The following is a 9,910-nucleotide window of genomic DNA, read 5'->3' as shown; positions in this document are numbered from 1 at the left end:
AATGAGATTAATATGCAAATATTGAAAAATCCATTGACTCGGCCTGTATATAGGTGACACGTCTTAGGGGGACAAAGACGCGAAAAATGAAGATTATACATGTGGTGGTGGACGTTTTTTGTGGACACAGGTTCTCCCATCTACCGCACTATAATCCGCTTATATAGAACCAATTACCTTGCACTTGGCTGTGAACATCAGCTCGCGAAGCGTCGTGATATTACGATTTGACGAATCGTAGAGATGAGACAGTCGATCGACAATTATATAACACTCGTCAGAATGGACATTATGGTTTCGCGTTAAAATACTCAGACGACAATAATAACAAATAAAAGTGAAGATTGTATATATACGTCGAACATTGCTTAGGCCATTGCTACTGCTCCGAGAATCCCAAAAAAGTATCTATTATAGTAAACAATATCAGAAAATTCCTTAATTATCCTTCCATTCATATGTTGGATATTACTCTTTAGAACATTGATAGGTTGAAAATAATCTCTTACCGAAATACCAAGATAACAACTTGTCCAAAAAATTCCCAAAGAGCCTTTGTTCGAGTAGATTCACTAAGATTTTCATTAATTGCCAGCTTGTTGCGCGAAGCTACAATAGAGAAAATTAATAGCGGTGTGCCATTTGCTTTATCAAGGACCTCGGCCATTCGCCCCTTATCAGGTTCGCTTATCCTGAAAAATGACGAGTAACATCTGTGCTTTACGAATCACAGCGACTGATTGGATCTTGCGCAACGATACACGTCGTGATCTTTGTCATTGGCTGGCGTATCGTTCCATACAATCTTTTCACATAATCCAACCTCGTCCCACGCAGAGAAAGGCCCGTTTTTCGGAGACTGAGAACTAGGCATGTGTCTGTAATGCACTTTTTTATCCCATGCAGCAATTAAACATATACTACCGTTTAGCATACACGTCTCCCTCGGAATGTTGCATTAACGAGGACATAAATTTGTTTTACTCCCGCAGTATTGGCGTGTAGCCTCGCCTTAGCAACAATATACTTTCAGCAGTGTACTATTTATATCAGGAGCGCGGCTCGGAAAAGTGGTACTTCTCTCGAAGCTCAAATATTGCCACAATATTGTCGTAATAAGCTTTTCCGAATCGAGCATATATCTCACACGCGCCATGCACCTGCGGATGATGTATTCCTCGGACTCTCTTTGATGGGGAGTATGCACGAACAATATATGTATATATAGAGAGAGAAGTTTTGCAGATATAATTTTATGGGAGCTGCGTGTTGCAAGATAAATAACAGCTGAGCTTACAATCGTTCGATAAATTGGTATAACGGAGTCCAGCCTTGTGGGAAAGTGAATTGGTTGCGGAATGGCAGAGCGGTGTAGGGTGGAGTATATAGCGCGAGGGTTGCTCGTTGGCTGGAGCGTTCGCACGAGGATGGGAAAGAGGAGCGTTGGCACTTGTCGCTGCCAGGCGCACTTGTCACTACTTCCTGCTCCCAGGATATGCAGTCCCCTTCGAAATATGGACTCTGTCGATGAATGAGCTAGCCTCGCGACACGTGCGTCCCGCATCCTCCGGACACGTGCGTCGCGACGCCCCCGGAAATTTCTCACTTTACGGTTACGCGTCGCGCTCCATTCCGCTGCAATGAAACTTTCCGTTCCGAACCGTTGGAGCTGATCGAGCTCCCACGGACGTTTTTTAGAAACCTGCAAAAAACTCTCTTCTATACTGTACTTTACCATTTAATACAGAGGGGTCGTGCCAATTATATCACGTCAGTTCAGTTAAATCTCCTCTCGTAATCGTTAAAATTTCTATTTATGGACGGACGATGAGCGATAAAACCACAATTTCGCAGGATAAAATGGATTTGGACTATGGAAAGCTGAAGGCGCAATAGGATTTATATACCGGCTTGCGGTGGCTTGATGGAACACGAACCTTGGTTCTAAGCCATTGAAGATGATCGAAGATCATCAGAGGGTCCTTAGTGGAAAAATCGACTAAACCGTGCAGCCGGCTGATGTACGTACAGCGATGAAAACAACCGACCACTTGTTGCTAAAAAAGATCTCATAACTCCATAAAGGGCCATTACGGAGGCCAATGCCTTCGCGCCATTCGCTTAAATTTTCTCAAACTTTTTCGTTCGACTATCAATCTTCCATAATGCACAATAAAGAAGCTTATTTCGATCGAGGCTGCTGGAAATGATATGAAACTTTCTTCTAATAGTAGCGATCGCCTCATAAATTCAAAACGGAATCGCAGCTCGTGTTGGCCGATTTCGAATTAATATACTGTAAGTTTTTAGAAAATGGTTTTATTATCGTGCTAGAAATTATTGAGTATCCCAATAAGGATTGTAACTTTTCTCCAATAAGTATCGAGAGAGCTGTATAGCACTGTATACTCAGCAGTACATACCGATATATATCCCAATGAGACTACAGACAGCGCTAAACGCGTACTATATTTACCATGCACGAATCTCTAAAATTGAATTATTAGCGTTGTAATGCTTGACTGAATTGATGTCTGATGAAATCGACCGTGTCTCGGGCCAACTAATTATTATTCAATCCAATACCGAGAAGCCTGATAAGATTAACGACTGCACGCAACGCATCGGTAGAGCCACGAAAGTTTCGCGGTTTCGATCGAGCAGGTGAAAATCTCGGATTCTCTCGCTAAATTTCCATATTTTCATTCAGGCGGTGAATGAAGAAGTTTCGAGTTCGCATCTGGGGGTACAAGGAGAATTCATTCGGTCGACCACTTGTTGCTAGAGAAATAAGAAATGAAAAACGAAGATAAAGCCGATGACCCGATGGATAGCAAGAGATTAGATGCAGCAAGATATAGTAGAGTTCGAAAGGAGGTATAGAAAGCTAGAGTTTTACGCCACAGCATTAATAATATATTGTACTGCCAGAAACACACTGTATATATATATATATATATATATACATATAATCCCTAAGGTTCGTCTTTTGAGAAATAGCATTGGATTGTATAATAGACGATAAATAATTTAAAGGGAAGATAAACTAGGAAGATAGTTTAGTTTATAGGGGATTTGGAGCTAATCGAATTATCGTGGAGATACGCATTGGATGGGAAACGATCGGTAATAAAGGTAGAACGGATCATCAGCGTGGAGCTATAAAAGTTTGACAGTTCCGTGAACGGACACGAAGGAGGAGGCTGCGCGATCGAGATGGAAAGAGGAGAAGCTGAAGGAGGTTTGGCAATCATTGGAATTGGGGTGAAGAGGGGAGGTAGGGGGTGGGGGAGTAGATAGGGAGATGGCAAGGCGCAGGGGTCAAAATGGCTTTATCCTTCCCGGAGGCAGACACTTTCTCGCTTATTCAGCAATGATTCAATTCGGATGTGCTTTTTACGCCCAGTGGCGGTGGCGATAGCGTCTCGGTGGGAGTTGCCGAGTGATAGTCGAGGCTTCGAGGGCGAAAAAAGGGTAGTGGCGAAGTTAGCCGAGCGGTGCTGAAAACAGATTGCCCTTGCCTGCCGGTATTCAGTCGTTCTCGGGACGTTCTTTCCATTTTCCTTTCCCTCGTGTGGCGGCGGCGGAGGCGGCGGCGGCGTGCGCGCCAACGCAGAGTTTTCCCCCCTCCTTTGGATCTTGCCGGAGGATTTTCGCTTCTTGCACGAAGACCGCAGCAGCAATCGACGATGGTAAGAGGGAGAGCTTGGAGAATAGACCGAATCACCCTCCCCTTCCACCTCCCTCTCCAGCTGCACCACCACCACTACACCTTCTGCACTCTGTACCGAGAGTGAGTCAACCAACCAACAAGTCGTTCCTTTAATTCAGCTTACCCGCTTCTTTTCTCCTTTTCCTCCGGTCCCTTATTGCCACCCTTCCTTCCTATATATATATACCATTGGAGGAAGTAGTCCCTCTTGTACGCCGATATTATCTACGCGTATTTTTTTCCCGCAGGAAAGAATCCATTTCTCAGTCGACCTGACGCTGTACATTCACTCCTCGCTGTTAAACCGTTTAGATATCCAGTCTTTACGACACTTTCAACTTGCAAATTTTTAATACCTCCTTGCCACACGGCTCGTTCATAAATTATCATATCCAGTTCCTTAATTCTATTCAATCACCGGCAAGCTGCTGTATTCTCTTATATACGAACCAAATATCATTTTCATGGATAATTTCTGCTCGAATGCTAAGTGTACCAAATGACGTATGATTTAAATCAATTTGTCGAAGCACAGTTGTTTTAGTTTGCGGAATATAATTAACGAGGAATGCCAAGTACAGGATTATGAGAGGTGTATGATAGTTGCAGGTGGCATTTTGGCAGTCATGTAAATTATACTGCACGGGCATGAATTGGGACTGGTAAATGGCAGTTTTCTCTTCGATTACGTTGGGCCCGCGGGCCCCGGCCGTCAATGAAAACCCATGCGTGCATCGGGATGGGTGGTATATAATGATATGGGGGAGAGAGAGGGAGAGAGCGAGATGGTCCTTTGGATCCTGTGAAAGACTCGACAATCGGCTGTAGCCATAAGTGTCCCCCAACATTCAGCCAGTAGTCGACGGTGCGGGAGGGGGAGGGGGTGGACACTCTGCCAGAGAGTAAATCAAACTGTATTAGCCCGTTACTATCACGGATGCGACTCGCGAACCGCCACGTCGCATATAAATTTCCACAAGCTTCGCTGCTTCTCTTCAGATTATCCCAGGCCAACTGACGGTTTCTTATATACTTTATTACTATGTACCTTCTCGTTTCCACTCGCGACGTGTAGAATCATTCGATTTCACATTTCACAAAACTGACGTGTGCCGGATATGAACGTGAATTTCAAATAATCTCTCTAACATTTTCCACTCCACAAATTTGCCGGCACTAAAATTACAATGAAGAAGAAGAGGAGGAAGAAGAAGAAGAAGGGAGAAAATTAGATTTACACGCGTTGGTAAATTTACCAGCGAGCCGTCACGACAGGATACATTGCACGGCGTGCCTGTGTACCAAGCATATACGTAATTCAGAAAAAAACTCGAGCTTCGACATCTTTGTCGAAAATTATTCTTGCTTCCTGACCGTTTTGGGACCGATCAACTCTACCTACCCCTTCATTATAACGATTACTCGCGAGCGTTCGCCAGTGTGCGTGACTCTTTTAACAGCGATTACTATGTAACGTTTGGACTCGCATAAACTGTCAATGTGTCAATCACAGTGTGACCAAATAATTTGCAGAAAATAGAATAAAATAAATGTGAGCGAAAGAAGAATAAAGAATATATATAGCTGCTGGAGAGGAGTCATAAAAGACTTTATTTATTCATCGATCAATATACTAGAGCGCATCTATACAGTCGAGTTTTTGATGCAAACGAAGATTGATAGGATCAGATCGATATGATAAGGGGTAGTTGACGTATGGGTTAATTGTTCCACAGCTGATTTTTCCTGCTAAAATGCATAGAGTTTGGACAAGTTGACGTGATATAATAGGACGGTTAAGTTAATGTAAGTATAAGCGTATGTATAAGAAGAGAGAAATAAGGAAAGTAGAGAGAGAGAGAGAGAGAGAGAGAGAGAGGGAAGCATCGGTCCCACTCGGTCAGTCGTATATTAATAGCCGAGAGCATGTATAGTCAGGAGCGGGCAGCTGCCGGCTCGTTTGCAGCACGCGATACTCGCGCTCTCACCTGTAACGTATACGGCCTTCTCCCCTTTTCCGCTTCTTCGTCTTCTTTCTTCCTCCTCGTTCATCCAAAGCCCTGCGAAGCCCCACGAGGGCTCATCTTGAAATTATTATTCCCACTCGGCGCGCACAGTCCCTCTGTCCTCTCTCTTCAATATTTACACCTCCTCCCAATATTCCACTACAAGTATTTTTAAAGTGCTAATTTCTTATATCGAGCCCGTTTATACACACTCGACCGAATAAGAGTTGTGCCAATACGTATAAAGTTAGTCTCGAAGTCCCCACGTTGATTCACCGAGTCCTCGCAAAATCTTTCCATCTAAATTCCACGCACGACTCCCTTATACGTTCCAGTTGAATCGAAAAACCACTGGTTTACCAAAAGTCCTCAAGGTCCCGCCGTAAACTCAAGCAAACGCCTATTTAATCGCGATGATGGAAAATTCGCAAGATTGTCGGAGGACGGAGAAATGGTCATTGTTCTCTCATGAGTTTTTTTTTTGTTGGGTTTACAATGCGTTGGGAAAAAGTCAAAGTGAAAGGTCGTCGTGCGTTTCGATTGGATTTGTATATACATATATATATATATATATATATATATATATATATATATACATTAGCTATGGTATAATATACTTACTATAAGTGCGTCGTAATGATTTCGATCACGCACGAGACGAACCGGAAGGTGATCGATGATGGAACGAAAGAGTCGAGCACTCCGGGAAGCTTTCAGGGCCAGCGTTGACAAATATTATCGTCGAGTTCGCGCGGTTTCTCGAGAATCGAGGCACGATCGCGTCTAAACGATTGATAAAAGTGACTGGGCCGATCCATCATGGCTGCCGTCGGTACGTTGCCGTTGCCAGCGCGCTCGCGTCCAAAGAAAAAGACCGCGCCGAGAAATTCCCGGAGCTTAACGACTACACCCGAACCTTTCGACTCCTTCATTTTTTTCTTCCTTTTATTACAGCGCCCCGTCAACGCTCTCGTCACACGATGCTCTCTCTCTCTCTCTCTCTCTCTCTCTCTCTCTCTCTCTCTCCGTCAACCCGCTACCATACAGCTGCCTCTTAAAACCCGCCAAGCCGCTCGATAATTATAATTGTCACCGATAAATTCAGAGCCTGCTGCTAATGTACACCCGCCGTATATAACGGTACCGGAAGTGCTTCGGCCGATAACGACGCCGTCAAAAATTATCGCGGAGTCTTGCAAATATCGCGAGTGGCCTTGAAAAAGAATTCGCACGTATATAAACACGAAGCGCGAGGTCGAGTGCTGTTGTATATCTGCGTGTTGGTGGTTCATGAATCAAACTCATCGGGCGTGATAAATGGAAGCTTGGAGGAGGCTAAACTACAATCGTTAAGAGAACATAAGCGGCGGATCTTATTTATCGCGTTTCTCCATTAAAGGTTCTATTGTGAAAAATCGCTGGATTCCAGCACGCGCGTTTATTATCGACGATATCGACTGGGATCGACCGTGGAATAATCGTCAGCTCGCGACTCACGTAGGAGATGCAAATCGATCGAGGAGCCGAAAGAAAGGCGCGTCGCGTCGCGCTCTTATATAGAGAATTCTCACGCTCGATGGGAATTTGTCGTCGACGCTGATGAGGGCCATTTTCTCGCAGGTTTTGGTATTCCTTTCGAAAGAGGTCCAAGCTATCGATCGTGACGATATTTTCAGAAGGTATTTCTTTTCTCTCTTTTTTAGCTTCCCCTGGCACGATAGGAGCTGGTATATATACCTGCAGCGGAATTAAGATTCATGGTGTTATTGAGAAGGAGAGGTGCGATGTCTCTCTGGAGAATTAATTTGTTAGACGGGGAGTGGGGGTGGGGGGAGGAGGAGGATAAGCGTTGGTCGGAGGTAAAATTAATTGCATCCAGTGTGCTGGCGCACGGTCTTCTCGTCAATGTGTGTTTTTCAATTGGAAAATCTACGTAGGAAAACTGTCAAGCGTAATCTGGCAGGGCGGCCAGTTTCTATTAATCCTCGCGAGCGTCGGCTGTTTTAACGCATTCTGTAGTAATGGCTGTTTCTTGTAGAGAAGTTAATTGGTTCCTGTGACATGCCACTGTGCATATACGCACAAGTGTGCGTCGTTCCGCTCGTCGAAGGTTTCCGTCATTCGAACGTCCGTTCGCCGCTTAAAGGTTAACGCATAACGAGAACTTGCGAAAGAAATCCTACTCCGTGCGCCCATCCCATAAATCGTTCGCCTCTAAAACAATGACCACTTAGCCATTTACACGCCTTATTCCCTATCTCTTTTGTACACTTTTCTTGAAAAATTCCTTACGCGTCTCGAACGTATAAACCCGTTTCAGGAAATTGCCTCTGTCTATGATATCACCTGACATAAGCGACGCCAAGCGTATATGTTCCATTGGACTGCTCTTTAAATAATGCTGTGAAAACCCACACTCTCGATTGTTTTTTATTCTTCCCTCCAAACGCTATATTTCTCTCGCTTAATTGAGATTTTCCTGTTTCCTCCTCGATGCTAAAAACGATATTTGTAATTGGAACAGGAAAAAAGAACTCGGATACATGCGCGAGTTGCAAATGGAAATGCAGAAATTTTCAGTCTCGACGGCGAGGGAAGGTTTCGGAGGATAAAAAGAGTGTGGAGTGTATAGTCGGTGATAAATTTCGAACGACGCGCGATGGATTTTGAAGGACCAAGCGGGCAGAGGATTTTCTTTTTACGGAGTCTTTTGTGATTTGCAGGGAGAAACGCGGGCGAGTGTGTATACGTACGATGAAGCCTGACGGAATCGCTCTTGGCCGGCGGCTCCCGTTGGTAATTTTAGCCGGACCTGCATATTTTAGCACGAACATTTCCGCCGATCATTATCCTCCGGCGACCCGCCAGCCTCGCGACTTTCTTCAAATCGCAGGATATGATCGCTCAGCCATCAGCGTTCCTCGCGTCACGCAACAAATCCCTCACTCCGCTATCGGAAAACTCCACATTTTTGCAAAGATCGGTTCATCGATAATTGGAGATTCATGTATCATTATATAAACCAATGGATTCTGCTATAATTTTAAACTTTTTCATTTTTTTTCAAATCCTGCAGCTAAATCGTTAATGTCTGCTGTTTCGGTAAAAGAATACTCGATAACACGTTCACGTGATAATAATTGTATCACGATCATATATTATAGCTTTTTTTAATTATTAGTGCAAGACTCTGTCGAGCCTCTTGATTTCAAATGTAAATACTCGTCAATCTATATTCTAATACGCCTTAATTACTATAATTTTATTTAGTTTTCGATTTAGAATGCACGAATAATGGATTTTGATTAGACGGATTCACAGCTATAAATTCGTTTATTCAATAACGATTAATTTCTCGTAAGTTGATACGTGTTCGTTGAATAGATTCAGTGAATATATTGAGAAAGTCAGTGATTGATTAGTTTTATTTATTGATTTAAATCTTCTGGATTTTCTTGTTTCAATCGAGTGGATGGAAAATTTATCGAGTAGATTTGATGTCGATACTCTTGGCTATTCGTCCTAATATAGGTCCCCATGATGTATTTACACTTAACAGTCTGAGCTTTAGAGATGGTTTCCATTTTACATATTCTGAAAGCTCGTTTTATCCAATCCACTTATGTAGACCACGAGGGATCAATCTTATTATGCGTTGTAAGTTTATTTACATGTTAGCCATGAAGTCATAAAACAGTTTCTCGTGCTTCGTACAACCGACTTAATTGCAATCACTATAATTAGAAGTAGTTACGAGATACGAGGAAAAATTGTGATTACAGCCAAAGGCGTAGAAATAAAGTATAGAAGGAGAAAAAAATAGTTGAGTAAAACTTGGCGTTAATCTAGCAAGCCATAATTTAGCCATAAGAACTAGTTTGCACTCTATAGAGCACAGAGTAGTCTACATCTTAAACATATTTAATTGCCAGCATAGCTACGCAAACATCTTCCGCTTATAATACGTGAACTTGCGTACAATATCGTAAAGTTACACTATTACTGGCTCTAATCAGTCTACAGCAGCGCCATAAAACCCAATCAAGATCTGTTTTTAATATCTTCTACGAGCGATCTATAGCTCGGGAATGGGCAGGAGAAAAAAAGAAACAACTTTAGAAGAGATTTCTTTTAAAAGAAAAATTCTCCAGCAAGACATGGAATAACGTAGTAGTGGAACGGAGTTTGCTGG

Source organism: Prorops nasuta, unplaced genomic scaffold, assembly GCF_024137725.1.
Source record: "Prorops nasuta isolate Cenicafe-Biocafe unplaced genomic scaffold, Cenicafe_Pnas_1.2 PNAS00003, whole genome shotgun sequence".
Lineage (NCBI taxonomy): Eukaryota > Metazoa > Arthropoda > Insecta > Hymenoptera > Bethylidae > Prorops > Prorops nasuta.
This window is presented reverse-complemented; position numbering follows the sequence as displayed.